The sequence below is a fragment of the Eumetopias jubatus genome, unplaced genomic scaffold (assembly GCF_037043125.1).
Source record: "Eumetopias jubatus isolate StellerSeaLion01/CBP00866 unplaced genomic scaffold, mEumJub1_p1.0 scaffold_9, whole genome shotgun sequence".
NCBI lineage: Eukaryota > Metazoa > Chordata > Mammalia > Carnivora > Otariidae > Eumetopias > Eumetopias jubatus.
Window position 1 is genome coordinate 73,419,281 of NW_028274815.1, and position 17,720 is coordinate 73,437,000.

Here is a 17,720-nt window from a genome sequence, read left to right on the forward strand (position 1 = left end):
AGTATTCATTTTTTTTCCTTCCTGCCCTTTAAAATCCTTGTAAGAAAAAATAAAATAAATTCACACCTTATTTCATGGACAGGCTTAGCTCAAATCCCTATGGTAAGGCAATGTCAACAGAAATGTCCCAGGCAGCCCAGATATGTCAGTGGCATTGTGAATGGCATCCTGGGAAGGACCTGAGAGCAGAAGCTGAAGTGGGCCTGGGAAGTGGGGAGGGGAGTGGATTTACCGAGGGGAAAGGCTTCCAGATGGAAGGTCAGAAGAGACTCTCTTCCCAGTTAAAAGAAGAAATGTGCTAAAGGAGGGGAGGCGTCTGGGAGATGACAGTGACCACAAGAGAAGAGTAAGATGCTCTTCTCCCGAGAGGACTGGAACGCCATCTGTGGGCGTTGGATTAAGTAAGGAGGCCAGTGACGACTGAACAGCCCACAGATCCCAGGAGGGCAGCAAGCAGGGCAAGTCAGTGCTCCAGGGCAGGAATGGGAGTGTCAGAAAGGTGGGGGCTGCCTGGGGATGAAGTCCAAGGAGAGACACCTCCCCCCACCCCCTGCAACATCGTGAGCTGAGGAAGGACATGCCCAGCCCAGGCAGTGTTTGGCGGCATTGGCAGAGAGGGGCTTGCCAGCTTCATATACCAGCCACCAAATTAGGGATTCTAAAAACTGTTTTATGTTCATTACACTTCTTCTTACAGCTCCTGAGCCAGAGATGCTTGGCAATGGGAAGCAGACTACTTGATTTGCGTAATAGATATTTTCACATACAGCATACATAAAAAACAAAAACAAAAGTGTCATAAAATTTTAATCTGGTCTTTTTGTAGCAGCAGTGGGAAGCACAGAGTTTTCATCATCATGCTATCTCCTGTAGGATCTGTGGAACAAAACAGAACGTTCGCGGAAAAAGAACGTGTTACTGTTAAGCAAAATTGGACCGGGGGACCAATGAATGCAGACTCGAAGCACCTAGTGGGTGGCCCACCCCTCAAGCCCCATTGGAGCCTAATTCCAGTCTTGGAAGCTTTCCTAGCAGAAAGCTAGGTGGTGACTTTAGCGAAGTCTCCCCAGGCCACATCAGTTTGTGGAAGAGGATGCCATCGCCTTTGACCAGCAGGATCGCTAGATGCTCCTTTCCTCTCACAAATCAGCCCTGGGTAGTCTCCCTATTGTTGTGCACCTCTCCGCCATGGGGTGGCTCCACTCTGCAGCTTCCTGCCCACCACCCGAGACCCCAGAAGCCAGAGTTGAAATGCTAGGCACCAAGGTGGCACAGCCATCACCCAAATGCCCCCCACACTGACAAGGGGTCCCGAGGTACCAGCCCAGGGCAGGGGGTTAGCTTCCACCCAAAGGCGAGAGACGGATTTGCCAATTCTGGTTGCCAAGGATTTGAGGAGGGCAGCATCCAGTGGACAGATGGAAATGCAAACCAGGTACCATCCAACCCAGCCGTCTATGTGAAAGGGCACAGGACAGACAGAGGATCCATCTGGGGGCAAAGCAGCACAGCTGGGAAGAATTCCCCGAGCCCAAGAGCACCGCTCCAACCACTTTTTAAGAGGTGGGAGAAGGAGAGATGAATGTGATTTGGCTGGACAGCCCGTGTCCATTCAATGTTTACTGCCCTTGGCACTCACCCTAGATGAGAGTTCTTGTTCTCTCACTGATGCTACATACAACTCTTACCAGGGTTCCAAAACGAAGTTTAACATACACTCTGATGAAGAACTTGGATGAGTTCCTAGGACTCCACTAGGAGTCTAGGGCTATTTGTATGTAACATCACCACATCTCTTATCAGAGAAACTTGTCCTCGCCTCGCCCATCCCTGGCCGCCCTCTCTGCCTCAGGGTCCCCCTGCTTGGGGCAGATGGGCATGTGTCCCTGCAATCAGGCGAGCAAATCAAAAACAGAGCAGGTGAAGGGACAGGGCTGTGTTCTGTGAGCCAAAGATGAGGGTTGAGAAGGAGGAAGCCAGGGAGGTAATCCCAGGATAACAGTGGCTTCAGGCTGGCAAGCAGGGGTATGGTCATGAGAGAAATCTGGAACATGGGCTGGAGCCATGACCCTACCCAAGCTTTCCACAGTGGGAGGCAAGAAGAGTCTGCATGTATGGGCCTCCCTGGCCAGGCAAGCCCCAGGTGTGGGCCTCTCCAGATACCTCAGCTTTCCTATCTGGGGCTTCTGGGACTTCTTTCCAGAAGTGAGAACTTATTTAGCGTCCTTCTTAGTTCACGAAAGTAAAGCCTGGAGTTTGGGGACCAGTCATCAATCCTTAAAGTCCTTTTTGCCACTTCTCCCCAGAGGCCTATGAGGTCTGTCGTGCAAATAGGATCTTTAGGCTTCCCTCTTGTTCCTAAGTTCAGGATTTGGGATGTACCTTGCCCCACCTCAGACTTTTATTATTTGACCATGTGGCCATTTTCTTAAACTGCCAGTTAAATTTTTGATAACTATGGCATATAATATAGGTATTGTCACTCCAATTAAGTAGTAAGGCACTTTGTGTTTAAGTATTGAGGGCTTACTATGTTCTAGACCCTTTGCTAACTGCTTTATATAGCTGATGGCATCACATCTACATAACAGCCCTATGAAGTAGGTACCATCATTTATTATCCCCACTTTTTGGGGGGACGAGGTGAACAGAAATGTCAATAAAACTAGCCCAAGTTTCTGGCTCCTTGTGTGAGTTGAGCAAATCATAACCTCTCTGTGCCTTAGTCCCCTCATCTGTAAAATGGGATGAATATCAGTTCCTACCTGATAAGACTGCTATGAGAATTAACGGCAGTTATATTTAAAGTGGCCAGGACAGTGCCTGGCCCACACGTGTTCGTTAAATAACAAATGAACATCCAAATAGCAGAGCTGGATGTAACCCTGGTGATATGATTTCAGAGCACACATTCCTAACCACTACCCATGTTCTTGTTCATTGTGTCCTGTTCTGTTTCTTCTGAAAAGTTTGGCAGGGCTTTTGGTTTCCACTTTACAAAGACAGGGAAACTGAACTATGGAAGTTCAGGGCTACATGTGAACTTCTCTTCTGGAGAATTCCATGGTGACAGGTCATGTATTCTCATAGGCCAGGTACTGTTCTGAGCACTTTACACATATTAGGTCTTGTACTTCATGTACGGTCTTAGGAGGTAGGTACTGTTATCCATCCCATTTTGTAGATGAGGAAACTAAGGCACAGACCAGCCTGCTGTCATATCTATCCTCTAGCTGAGACCAACCAGTTCTGCTCCCAGGTCCTGGAGCAGGAGTTCTGGGCTGGTAACCCAGGGACTCAGCACAAAGATATCCCGCTGAGGGACCTACACCACCCCTGTCTCCCCTATTCTGCCTTGGACTATGACAAAGCCTTCCACTGGACCCGAGGTTTCAATAACTGCCCTGGCCTACCATCCATGGGTATATCAGACCTTCCCAGTCTGGTCCATTTCTCGGGTGACCAGCAGTCATAGTTTGCCCAGGAATGCCCCAGTTTTCAAGCTGAAAGTCCTGTGTTATGGGAAACTTTTCAGTCCTGGGCAAACCAGGTTGGTTGGTTACCCTGCACACTGCGTAAGCCGGTAGCCACTCTCTGACCCAGTGAAGCTTTGCTCTTGGTGCTTGGTAACCTGTGCAGCTTCCTATAGGTCTCCAGAGAATAACCTCTCCTCTCCAAATGATCCCTCAAATTGTCTTAATTTAGCAACAGCTGCATCACATTTTAAATCAAAAGAGCATAAGGTATAATAGGAGATCTTATTTTCCAGATGGAGGAGCTCCCTCAGGTTTACTTTTCTAAAAACACACTGATGGACCATAAGTCAGCAGTTTCCTCTGCGCCCTTCACACTTGTCCTACAAAGCTATTATTTTATTTTCCCTCCATGTTTCCATTCTCCCCAAACACTTCTTCTAATGATTTCCTTTCAGCCCAAAGCAAGCGGCAGAATAAAGAGACCTGGGCTTAGCATTAGGGAGACCACATGAGTAGAAGAAAGGACGTGGGCTTTGGAGGCAGAAAGACTGGGTATGGATCCTGTCTCTGACCTGTCATTTTATGTCTTTATGCAAGTTACTTGATCCCCCTGAATATCGTCTGTAAAAGGATCACATGAGAAGATCAGCGATGACGTCTGCAGAGTGACTCGCAGGGAGTGGGATGATGGACGCTGAATGGCTGATGGAAGATGCCACAGCTCAAGCCTGGAGGCCCCCATGGACTGGCAGAATCCTGGTCCTAAATCCGAGTTGAGGCACCCAGAGATGCTGCTGGACGACTGATACGTGCCTGATGTGGTCTCTTCGCCAGCTTCTTTTTACCTTCAATGGCAATTCCCTAGGGAAGCCATATTACAGTCTCAGGATCCTGTACTCCTTCATACTGCTTTTAACAATCTGAATTCAAAATTTAATTTCTGTCTTCCTCACCTGACCACAAAGTCCCTAAAGGCAGGGACCATGTCTGTCTCGTTCACTGTTGTATATTCAGCAGCCAAATCAGTGCCCAGCACACAGTGGGCGTTCAATAAATGCGTGTTGCGTGAAATGAAGGAATGAATCAAATGACCATCCAAGGTACTGGGGAAAGACCGAATTCTGTAAGGTGGGTTAGGCAGCAACGCGCCACTAGATGGCGCTATTACCCTGCGTGTGAACTATCCAGCGGGTTTTCTCACACCAAGTATGGGTGGCAGCCTCAATTTCCATTTTGAATTGAAACGATTATGCTGGATTATAACATCTGTCTTTTTTCTCTTTTAAGATTTTATTTTTATTTATTTGACAGAGAGAGACAGACACAGCAAGAGAGGGAACACAAGCAGGGCGGAGTGGGAGAGAGAGAAGCAGGCTTCCCGCCGAGCAGGGAGCCTGATGCGGGGCTCGATCCCAGGACTCTGGCATCATGACCTGAGCCGAAGGCAGACGCTCAATGACTGAGCCACCCAGGTGCCCCTATGATATCTGTCTTTTATTGAGCATCACGGCAGGCAATTTTACAATATATTTTCTACAGTTCTGACAATAACCACAGGATAGAGTATCTCATTTTACCGATGAAGAAATGAATTCCCAGTAATTTTAAGTAACTTTTCTAAAGATCCACAGCTGAAGGCCCTGATGTGTTTGGCCTCCAACCCTGTGTTCTTTTCAGTTTACCCCCACGGCTTCCCCTCCAGCAGTCTGATGTAACCAATGAATAGCCTTCCCACTGTGATAGGTACCCACCCTTCCCCCCCTTTTGTCCTCACAGCTGGTGGTTTGTCACATATCCGATCACTATCCACACAGCCTTTGCTTTCTAAAAGGTCAGCTTACAGGGAGGGGAGATGACCCGCAGAACAGACTCAATGTTTCTTAGACCAGAGGTTTGATTTAAGTCTTGAGCTCATGGATGGGTTAGGTGTAATGTTCTGAGGAAGGAGGAAATAACCTTCAATTTATCAATCAGTCATCAATAGTTCTTCACTCAGCATCTGTGTTGCACACGCAGGGTTACGATCTGGTTGGGCGTATAAGACATGCATGTATGGGACGTAATACACTGCCATACGCAGGTGCCTTGTGGAGATAATATACAATAAGAGCACTAGGCATTCAGAGGCCAGAAGGATTCCTGTGACTGGGGTGGTCACAGATCTCAAAGTCAGGCTTGACCTTCACAGGAAATGCATTTTGGGAGATAGGGGGCAAGTAAACTGGTCTCTCTCTACAAAAGGTGTGGACCAAGGACCAGCGGGGGTTTGACACCACCTAGAGCTTGTTAGAAATGCAGAATCTCCGATCTGGCTTCAGATCTCATGAACCAGAATCTGCATTTTAACAGGCTCGCCAGATGATTTGCACACATTAAAGACTTTGGGGGACCAAGTATTTGTATTTATATGTTCCTTTAAAATGAAGTAATACTCTAAAACACTCTTTAATTTCACTGTTTAGTTTTAATTTTGGACTTAGCTTTTCTCCTACAAGAATGGTACTAAATATTCTTAAACTTCTGCCATTCCTCTCTACAAGAACCTATGGAGATTCCTACTAGCTAAATTTTCTGGGGCCTGGTGATTTACTAACTGGAAGGAAAGTTCTTATCCAAAGCACTTTTCCAAGTATTTGTGCAATGAGAATTGCTCAAGAAACTAGGCCTTGAAAAATCCTAAAGGATTTTTTGAATCAAATCACTAAAGGAAGTTTACCTTATGTTCAATGCAATTTTGGTACATTCTAGTTCTTTGCAGATGGTTAACCTGTGTATGGCATATGATGAAACCATCATACTGGATCAAGTCTCATCAGGCCACTCCCTACCCCCTTTCACCTATCATTCTGTGTAAATGAAAGTTGTCAGAATGTAGAATCCGTGATAACTGTGATAAAGTTAGACACGTAGACACTAGCATATTGACAATACTTGAGTTCCCATCTCAATAAGAAGTGATGATGCCCCGTGTCTAATTGTGGCCCTATTTCTCTTCTTCACTTGTGGAAGTTGGATGAGTCCATTCAGAAAGGCAGCCTGGTATATAGAAAAAGAGCATGAGACAGCTAGGTGAGACCACATGGGCTCTGGTCTGACATGCATGAGCTGTGTAGTGTCACCTCTTCAGGTGTCTCTTCCCCGGGCGCCTGGGTGGCTCAGTTGGTTAAGTGACTGCCTTTGGCTCAGGTCATGATCCTGGAGTCCCGGGATCGAGTCCCGCATTGGGCTCCCTGCTCAGCAGGGAGTCTGCTTCTCCCTCTGACCCTCTTCCCTCTCGTGCTCTTTATCTCTCATTCTCTCTCTCTCAAATAAATAAATAAAATCTTTGAAAAAAAATAAATAGGTGTCTCTTCCCCATCTATCCCCTGGGAGGTGGAACCAGGTAATTGCTAAAATTCCTTCCTGGTTTAGCATTATATGAGCCTAGTTAACTAGGAGTTAGAGCATGGGTAGTTATTCATTAAACTCAGATTATATACCCCCAAATAGAAATGGCCCACGTTGTCTTTACTTACAGATATAAAAGTTGAGAAGGCTGGTTACCATAGCAATTCACCTTCACGGAGTCATTTTATAAGTTCGATTCTGTAAAGTGACAATATTATGTACTGGCACCTGCAAACTCCCTAATGTTTCCCTTGCTTCCATTCTTGCTCCGGGCTATGGTGCCAAGAGTTGTCCTAATCTGGAGAAGCAATCAGAGTTCTCAAGCTGCCTTTCGGTCTGCTAGAACAGAAGGTGCTGACAGGGTGGGAGGAAAGGCAGGCCTCCTTTCAGTTTACTAATTCTGCAGCCGCCCTTCACAAACGCCAGCAAATATTTTGCGATGTTGCAAGGTGTTACGAGAAGTGAAAAGCAAGCTGTGATTCAGCTGGTATGAAGACTTCGCAAATAAAAAAGAGTGATCTGTTTTGCAGCAAACTATTATTTCTGCCAGAGCCCACAGACTGGAATACTAAAAGAGGTATTTCTGCAAGACACTGCCATCATACATAGTGGGTTTTCCAAATAAGACCAATTTCAAATTCATTGGCTCAGCAGGCCCCCCCACCCGTGGCCCTCAGACCCCTGGGAGCTGTGGGATTACCTCAAGGGGTGTGCATGTTCTTTCTGTAGACTGGAAATATGCTCATCCACATGGATTGTGTCTCAAATATGCGTCAATGTTGTAATGAATAAAAGAAATTAACTTACAATGTTACTAAATATATCTTAGCCTTTTGTTATGTAGTTTCTTAATCAACTGACGCTAAAATTAGCGTTAGTTTCATGTTTAACTTTAAGAAAAAAATTTTTCTTCGTGTTGAAATACAGCTTCACACTTGTCAGATCACTTGACTTGATCCTGGTTCAGAGAATATGGACACCTTACCAGTAGGAGAGACCCTTTCCTCCAGTTATTGGCTTCAGTCTCAAGACGTATGTGGTTAATATATTCACAATTTGGTTTCTAAAACCTGAGAACCTGTTAGGAAGCCATTTAAATGGTTAGTTGAGCACTGCTCCTCTCAGAGAAATGTCATCTGAGAATATAAGCTATAAGCAGTGGGTACATTTCTTAGGCCACAAATTTATAATAAGAAATATATGCTAATTTTTATTTCTAGCTGCCATCTCTCTGCATTATCAGAAATTTAATCTGAGTGAGCCTGTAGATTTTCACCTCTTCTTTTCCTGGGATTGTGTCTAGTTTCTGGGAGGGCCTTATGAGGTGCCACAGTATGCAGTGATGTTGGCGGGGAGGCAGTGGAGGCAGTAAGGAACCTGGTCCCCATGTCATCCTTCCACACCGGTATCTATTGAACCATACTGTTTCGTGACCTCTTCAGGTCCAAGAGCACCGTCCGTTTCTCCAGCGTCCTCTTAGGCACAAGGAGATGTGCTTCCATGTGGCCTTGAAGACTTTGCAAGCCTGCGAAGGGGCCCTTCAGTGGGGACCCACCATGTACCCATTTCTTTTCTGAAGTCTTTTTTTTTTTTTAAAGATTTTATTTACTTGCCAGAGAAAGAAAGAGAGCACAAGCAGGGGGAGCATCAGACAGAGGGAGAAGCAGGCTCCCCACTGAACAAGGAGCCTGATGCAGGACTTGATCCCAGGACCCTGGGATCATGACCTGAGCCAAAGGCAGAGACTTAACTGACTGAACCACCCGGGGCGCATCCCATCTTTTCTGAAGTCTTGCAACCTTCCTGAGGCTCTGCTGAGGATACAAGAAACATGTCTTCTCTATTCCCAGACCCCATAAAAACATCTGGGATTGCACCACCTTCCCTAGGTGAGCCTGTGGAGTAACACACAGGACCCAGCATTGATGTCTTTGCTCTTGGTATTTGCCCAGGAATTTACTTCATCCCCCTCCAGGCACAGAGAACTCTTTTCTATCCTCATTAGCTTTTCCTCCAAATATTTTGTCTATGCTGCTAGGTTTTTTCTTCTTCTTTCTCCTAAGGGCAGTTTCTGGAATCAAAAGCCAGGAAGACACGCTTCTTTCTCTGCCTCTTGCTGTCACATCCCTCCTCTGAGATAAGAACCTTGAACTAGGCCAGCAGCCTGAATGAGGGGAAGGAAGGAGGAGAGTAAATACAGGGTAAGGGATCCGCTGATATTATGCTGCCACATCAATAAATTAATATGGCTTTCATGGGTCCAGGGCCTGCAAGAGAGGAAGTCAGCCCTAAATGAAATCAGATACTGAGCAAAAAGTGAACTTTGATAGAATAATTAAAATAAGACCTCCAGCACCAGAGCAGTTTTTCTATAGGCTCTTCACATCTTGTGCAGGGTGGAAGCCAGAACTAAGTGAACTTTAGACATGATATTGAAATATAAAGGGATCTTCTTTAAGGATGGGGTGAACGATGAACTCCACAGTGGCACCAGTCCAACCGGGGTGTTGGGAGAGGAAGGGTAGGCTGGGAAGAAAGGGGCAGCAGCTGCACACCTTGAGGCTCTCTCACTCATGCCCTTTCTAGAACTTCCCTGCCTCTGGAGCTGTTGGTAAGGCAGTTGTCTCTAACTCCGGTGTTCCTGCTCCAAGCAGATCTGAAGTCCCTTCATTCACTCAAAACCATTGACTTCCTACGCTGAGCTGCATTCTGGGGAACAAGTAATCCTATTTTGGTCTTGGTGAATTTATCTAAGTCTCTTATTGAACAACAAAAAAGACATGGCCTCTGGACTTAAGGATCTCATAGTTTAGTTGGGGGAGGGAGTTGCCCAGGGAAAGACAAGCAAAGGGGCGATCTCTCACTGAGGTGTCAGAGGAGGCTTCTGAGTAGGGCAGGAAGGTAGAACTTGAGAGGAACCTCAGGGCTCTGGGGGCAGGGCAAGCTGTGACAGGTGCCGCTTACACGCTTACATGGGAGGAGGCCAGGGGAGTCCCGCTGGTCTGGCTCAGACACAGCCCCAAATTTCCAGAAGCAGTGATGGCTATACATTTCAAATTTGGTAATTATGAACACACATTTTTTCTCATTCAAAAGAGCTAACTGCTGCATGACTAGGTAGGAAGATTCTATTTCCCTGTTTCTCAACCCGTGCTGTTTGAATTAGGAGCCTAGGGGAGGAACACAGGGGGTGGAGGTTCCTTCACAATGCAAAAGCCACAAACGCCCTCCCCCTCTCCTCTTGGAGAGAGAGTGGCAGCTGACTCTAAAGATCCTATATCGCAGGCAAAAAAGAGTTTGTTGGCAAACCACGTAGGAGGCACCAGAGTGATAAATCAGAGCTTTTGCAGCAATGTATTTTTATCACTGCTTGGCTAAAGCTCACTTGTTCCAAGTGGGCTGATTAGCTAAGTATGCTCCTCTGAGTATGGAGTGAGCTCCTTGAAAATACAGGCTTGTTGCAAATGATTCATAAAGATACCAGGTTAACATTTATTTTATAAAAGGAGGATAGTGTAAGAAGGTAGGAGGCTCTTTGGCCCACTAACTCATGAAATAGGATTCTGTTTCTCCAGCTGTGAAGAGTGAAAATTAATATCCCATTTGAGGAAACTCAATCACATCATCTAAAGGCTAACTCCATGTTATGGTAACAAATTAAAAGGCTGCATTTGGAGAAAGGTCCCGACATTCCAGATCACACAGGAAATAATTATATAGTATTATTTTTGAGTGCATGTAGCAAGAAAATATAATCCTTGAGTAAATAACCAGAACAGGTTGAAGACGTGTGTGTGTGTGTGTGTGTGTAACTGTAAACAACGATCAAATTACTTAATTGTTTAGTTCATAAATGTATACTAATATGTGCTTTTGTTTATGCCAATAAGATAATCTTTAGAGATGTCTGAGTGACTTCTGGCCTGAAATTTAGTCCACAAAGTGATTATGGAATTAAGGAACAATAGAAATGGCTTGGGAAAGCATGGTCTGATTACTGTGTAGCCACTAATCTTTTACATCAACCTGAGGTTTTCAAAAAAAAACGCAGATCATTTCTAGAGCTATCTAGAACAGGGGTCAGCCGACTCTTTCTTAAAGGGACAGACGGTAAATATTTTAGGCTTGTCACTCTGCCATTGTGCACAGAAGCGACCACAGACAACCTGTTAATGAACGGCTCTGGGTGGGTTCCAATAAAACTTTCTATATAAAAATAGGTGACCGGCCGTAGGGCCAGGGTTTGCTGACCTTTCATCTCGAACAACCGCAGAGATGTTGAAAAACTGAGTTCATGTGGGAAAGCTAGGAGTTCCGTGGAGCTCCACAGCAGACCGATTCCTGTCGGGATGTGAGGTGAGGCCGGCCAACTGTGCCCCTTACCGGTAAACACTGCATAAGGAGGCCCGGAGGAGGACTGCCTGGTGCAGTCAGAAAGGCCAGCTGACTCGTAGGCAGCGCCCTGGTGCTGGATTCAGGAAGAGTTGCTAGTCTGTGTGCAAACTACGTACACAGATGGAGCACGCGCACTCGGCCAATCCCACAGTCTTCACACTTTACCCCCCACAGCGGCTCTGTGAGGTAGCAAGAGGGTTCTGGAGCTGACCACACCTTCAGAAGGTAAGATTAGACCCCAAAGAGTTCCAGCTTCTCTTCCAGTTCAGAGTCATTAAGACAACTGTTTCATTTGGGCAGGTCAGTTCTCCTGCCATATTCCTTGTTGCTGCTGAAAGACTATCACTGTGTAACCACTCTGTTCCTGACCCGGCCTCTGTCACAGCTGGTGGCTCGGGTATGGGCAACTTGTGCCCTGGCTTGAAAGGTGGAGCTGGCTCCTAATTCTCTTCCATACCTTCGAATTGAGACCAGAGGGAAGATGCCCTTGGTGGCAGGGATGTAGCCAGAAAGCTTATATGGGGCTCAGAGGCTGGAAGGGCCCCATGTGGGCCTTGTACAGGATAAAGAAAGGGTTTCAGCTTCTTTCCAGTTCTGTGATCCACAAGGCCTGTCTGTTCATCAGGAATCCTATTCCAGTGAGGCCACTCTGTGGATTTATAATCGCCTCCCTTTCCCTTTTCTTGAGTTGCATTCATTGGATCTTTTCTCAATAAATCACACGGTGCTCTAGGAGGCACGTTTCCTGCCACAACTAAAGCTGTATGTAACACATTTTAGGTCTGCCATCCATGAATGTAAGAGTCTATGGGTTCTATACCAGCTGCCAGTAACAAATAACAATCAAATTCTTCTTATCAACAACTTTTCAAATTCTTCTTATCAACAACTCCAAAAATGGAGGAAAGCCTCCATTCCCATCCCTCCACTGTGGCCTTGTACTTATCACTCGTATCTGGATTTCGGCCCCAGTCTCCTAGAAAGCTCCTTTGTCTCTACTCATTCCATAATCTTTTTTTTTTTTTTAAGATTTTATTTATTTATTTGACAGAGAGAGAGACACAGCGAGAGAGGAAACACAAGCAGCGGGGAGAGGCAGAGGGAGAAGCAGGCTTCCCACGGAGCAGGGAGCCCGATGCGGGGCTCGATCCCAGGACTCCGGGATCATGACCTGAGCTGAAGGCAGACGCTTAACAACTGAGCCACCCAGGTGCCCCTCATTCCATATTCTTGTCCATCTGTTGTCAGAGCTGTTAGATTAATTTTTACAAACCTACTTTCATCCATCACGTCTCAGATGAAAAGTTTAAAGAGCTTCCTTACTGCCTTCTGGATTTGGTCTGATCTCTTCAAACCAATATTTTAGGCTTCCTAATCTGGCCCCACTTTATTTATTATATTCATATCTCTCATACCCTTCAACATGAACTTCAATTTCAGCCAGGTCAATCTCACTCTTCATTCTCACTTCTATGACTTTGCTTATTTTTGTCCCTACCACTTCTCCTATTAATTAGAATATCTCCTCCCTGTATCAAAATCTAATTATATTATCTCTAACAAATAGAAATCTAATATTATCTGTAAGAGAAGGGAAGGGGTGGGAAGGAAATGAGGCTGCCTCTGTCCCCTTCCACCTGATAGCCACATTCCAAAGTAATAGTTAATGTCTGGTGACCATTAGAAACATGACAAAACTATCAGAAGTATGTGAAATTGAAGCTTCCAGATAAGGATGACAGAATGAAATACACATCTAATTTTTATCATTTTCAACCTCCCCATGTAAAACTACATTAACAGTATTTGGGGGGGTGGCATAAATCCCAAGGATAAAGAGTGAAAGATGATACCAAAGGAATTAAATTTTAGAGGGTAGAAAGCAGACAGATGGTAATGGACTTGGCAGACTTGAAAGACCAAACTGTAAACTGACATTAAGTAAAGATAAAAACAAATTCAATATGCACTCCAGAATCCTCAAAAGACTCAAGGATCAATGGCACCTGTGAAAGGGCGTGAATTGGGATGTTAAATTAAGGAAGACTGGTTGAATGGAGGCTGAGGATCAGGAAGAGTCTCAGATCTGCCCTTCCCCCATTCCATATCACTAGTTGATTGCTCCTCCCACGCGCTGGCCAAAGTCTGGAGGTTTAGGTTCCAGAGATGGGAAAACAGATGGTTTCTAAATGAAGGAACACCAGTCACAGCTGAGGGTGGGTGTGAAGTGTTTCAAACAGGAGAGTATTGAAGGCTCCCTGCTCTCTTTCCACTTTATCCTTCAGGCCAAAGAAATTGAAGGACAATTCTGTGGAGAATATGACGATCTCAAGAGGAAATATCTAAAGATACTGACTTTAAGAGTCCCCTCTCAAACAACCTAGAGAGGTCATCCTACATTAGTGATTCTCAACTAGAGACATATGGCAATGTCTGGAAATAGTTTTGATTGTCACAAACCTGGTGGCAGGGGTGCTATCGGCATCTCGTGGGTAGAGCCCAGGGGTGTTGCTACAATGCACCATAAAGCCTCCCACAACAGAGAATTAGCCAGTGCAAAATGTCAGTGGTGCCACTGTTGATAAACTCTGCCCCACATGAAATTCATGGTCAACTTGCCCATCAACACAAGCAACGTTTCCAAAGTCTCCTACTCTATTATGAGAACAGAAAACAAAAACAATGGCCAGACAACTGAGGAAGACTTCTAACAAGGAAGATAGGGATGTAAACAAACAGATAAAAGCAACTGGAAAAAGGGGTGCCTGGGTGGCTCAGTTGGTTGTGTCTGACCCTTGATCTCAGCTCAGGCCTGATGTCAGGGTTGTGAGTTCAAGCCCCTCCTCACTGGGGCCCAGCGTAGAGCCTACTTAAGACAGACAAAAAAAGCAACTGGAAAAAGGGACTCTATAGGAAGAAGAAAACTCTAAAAAACTGTATTTGATTTCCACTTATGACCATGATTAGTCAGGACCAGATTTACCTTCCTGCTCTAAACAACTAGAAAACTGGACAAGATTTAGAAAACTGTTTTCCAGTATTGGATAACAGGCAACTCGGGACTTCCTTTCACATCTAAGTTCTGGATTTGACTTTTTTTTTTAATTAAGTTTTTTATTTTAATTCGAGTATAGTTAACAGTGTTATATTAGTTTCAGATGTACAATATAGTGATTCAACAATTCTATATATTATTCAGTGCTCATCATGATAAGTGTCCTCTTTCTGGATTTGACTTGTGTATAGGGATCCAGTTTGAATTTACTGAAGAATTTCCCCACTGATTTACAATGCCACCTTTCCATACAGGGATTCATCTACTCCTGGTCTGTTTCTGTCTTTGTGCTGGTATCATACTGCATTAATTCTTCACAATGTTGTTGGAAACTCAAATCCAACTGTCTGATCTTTAAGTTGCTAAAACTACAAATCTATCAGCATGACAGAAAATTAAAAACCAAGAACACTATTGCCATCTGGTGGAGAGATCTACCATTACCACATCTAAATGAGACCGCCGTGACTCATCTCCTCACTCCATTTAGTCGACGAGTCTGAAAAATCTTCCTTTATCAGTTCTTTCTAATCTGTCCCTTCACTTCCATTCTCCTGGTATCTACACCTTAGTCTACTTCCTACTTTGCTAGGATTGTTGCTTTTGAACCAGCCCCTCTCTTTAGTCACTATTCTTTCAATACTTTTCTTGTTCCTATTGTCACACCTTATAATTTACATTAAGTTGATGGGTCACTTATCAAGTTCTTGCTTACAAGAAAACATTTTGGAACCAGTAACAGCAGTCTGACTAGGGACAGACAGAGAGAACAAAGTAGAGGCTCGATAAATATTAGCTGAATTGAAAAAAGTTATTTAGTACCATTTGCTCATTTGCCAAATTTATTTGGGAGGTGGCATAGGCACGTTTCCAACCTTTCTTTTTCCTTCTATAATACCAGACTGATGAAAAATTCGCATGTGTAATTTTTCTGTGGGCTTACCTAAAAAAATTAGTTTTAATTGCAAAATGCATGACCCATATAAAAAAATTCAGAGTTCTGCAAATGAGTGACTCTATGGATGATGTTGGGAGCCAGGGTTCTCACTGAGGAAGAAGATACAAGTATGGAATGGGGGAAGACAAGGAAGAACCCAGTGGGGCTGAACTGGAGTTGGAGGTATCAGTAAAACTTGTGGTTTCTAGTATCTGTGTTTCTTAGCTCTTTCTGTTGAAGGGGCCTAGACTCAATGGCAACCCAGCAGAGCCCAGACCTTAGCACCCAAACACCATTCTCCATTAAGAGAAACTAGGGATTGTTGGAGAAATGGCTGCTCCCAGGGCTGGGTAGGAAAAAATATACGATAAACTTGAAACATCTTGTGCTAGAAAGTAAGGAATTCTTCAAAAAAGGATGAGAACATGTCTTAAAGACCCAGGAGCCACCTTGAAAGGTCTCCCACTGGTCAAATGTGGGATAACTTTACATCAAAACAAGTGAGAGTAACAGAACTGAATAAAATAGCAATCCATGAATTCATGCTAAGTTGGAAAATGAAAGCTTTTCCTTACAGCAGTATGCCAACTAATAAATGTAAAAGGAATGGTAGAATTGGAAAGCCATTTGGCAACTCTCAGGGGTAACAATTCATCCAAGAAACATCACTGGACGCTAAAATTAGTATGTGAAAGTTTGCTGAGAAACAGAATATGTAGTCTCAAAGTATCTCCTTACAAAATGCTTAACTTAATGGAAAAAAAAATATTAACTTTACAGTGAAGAAATCTAGCAGACACCCCCTAAAACCAGCGATCCAAATCAACTCCTGGTAATGGAACAACCGACACCATGGTAAGATGTGCTGAAAAAGACATAGCATCACTTCTATGATATTCCTGCCAACAATGGGTGAACTCAATCTAATTGTGAAGGAATATCAGAAATAACTCAGATTAAGGGAGAATTTATAAAATAATTGACCTATGTGTTTCATGACCTTGACACTTGTGAAACACAGATTGAAGAATTGTTCTAGATTAGAGGGAGACTACAGACATGGCAACTAAATGTACTGTGTTATCCTGATTTGGACCCCGGACTTGTTTTTTGTTTTAACAAAGGCCATTACTGGGACAACTAGCGAAATATGGAAAAGATTAGGTAATAGTATTGTATTAATGTTAATTTTCTGTTTTTGATAATTGTGCTATGGTTATGTAGGAAAATATCCTGGTTCTTAGGAAATACACAAGTATTTGTGGTAGAAGGGCATCGTATCTGTAACTAACACTCCAATGGTCAGAAAAAAAGCATTTATTCTACACAGATATCTGTGCTGATAAAGGGAAATCTCTCCCTTATTGTCGGATGACAATTAGTTAATACAGAGAGAATGATGTAGTTAGAAAATCACAGTTTTGTAAACATCACAGTAAAAAATGTTTTCAGGTAAGAATCATCAAAGGATGCTAAATCTGTAAGGGGCAGGTTTATGAGGAATAGAATATCAACAGGGTCTCAAAAGTTTCTCCTCACAAATTATCTACTAATTGCAAAAGGAAAATTAGTAACTATACAGTGGAGAAATTGGATGACTTCTTATTCAGTTGATCAAAATGGACATCAATATGGGGCAAAGGGATATTGCTGAGTCTGGATGTGATGCTGGGAGGCCAAGATCACTCATAGCATTCTAGCTCATACTGCATAACCCAAATCTAACCACAAGGAAACAACACAAATACCCAAACTGAAGGAAAATCTTTATTTTACCTGTCCTGTATTCTTCAATAGATCAATACTACAAAAGACAAAGGCTGAAGAACCGTTCTAGATGACAGAATCATGAGAATCTAACATATGATCCTGGACTAGATTCTGTAGCTGAAAAAAAAAATTACCAGTGGAACTACTGAATTGGAATAGGGGCTGTAGATGAAAATTCTATCACTGTTAAATGCCTGAATTTGAGAACTGTACCTCGTGTGCTTTTTTTTTTTTTAAAGATTTTATTTATTTATTTGAGAGAGAGAATGAGAGAGCATGAGAGGGGGTTGGGTCAGAGGGAGAAGCAGACTCCCTGCTGATCTCTCCCTGAGATCCCGGGACTCCAGGATCATGACCTGAGCCGAAGGCAGTCGCTTAACCGACTGAGCCACCCAGGCGCCCTCGTGTGCTTGTTTTTGTGAAGAACATCTGTAACATTAAAGGTGAAAAGGTAGGTCTGCAATTTACTCTCAGATGGGTCAAGAAAAAATATATAACAAGAGATAGAAGATGGTAAACCAAACAGAGAAACATTAAAAAAGAAGTAAAAATGCAGAACAATGTAGGCTTCTTCTACTTAAAATTCTCAGAACATATACATGTATGTGCATTAAATACATATATTTCTAGGACACTATAATTAGTAGTCCCTTGCTCCCCCATGTAAGGGAAATAGGAGCTAAAATATATTAGGTGGTTG

The 17,720-nt window shown here is 43.8% G+C and overlaps 2 long non-coding RNA genes across 3 annotated transcripts in view; one reads left to right on the forward strand and one right to left on the reverse strand.

The window, feature by feature from the left end:
- Positions 1–4,551, forward strand: part of LOC148163559 (uncharacterized) — a 50,548-nt gene extending 45,997 nt beyond the window's left edge. For both annotated transcript variants that reach the window (XR_015768962.1, XR_015768961.1), the window contains exon 2: positions 4,074–4,551. This is a non-coding gene — a long non-coding RNA (uncharacterized LOC148163559). The remainder of the gene's footprint in view (positions 1–4,073) is intronic.
- Positions 790–8,166, reverse strand: LOC114209767 (uncharacterized). The gene is made up of 3 exons (XR_003609397.2): positions 6,992–8,166; positions 4,049–4,337; positions 790–876 (listed from the first exon to the last, which is right to left on the reverse strand). It is a non-coding gene; the product is annotated as an uncharacterized LOC114209767 (long non-coding RNA).
- Between the last annotated feature and the right edge of the window lie 9,554 nt (positions 8,167–17,720).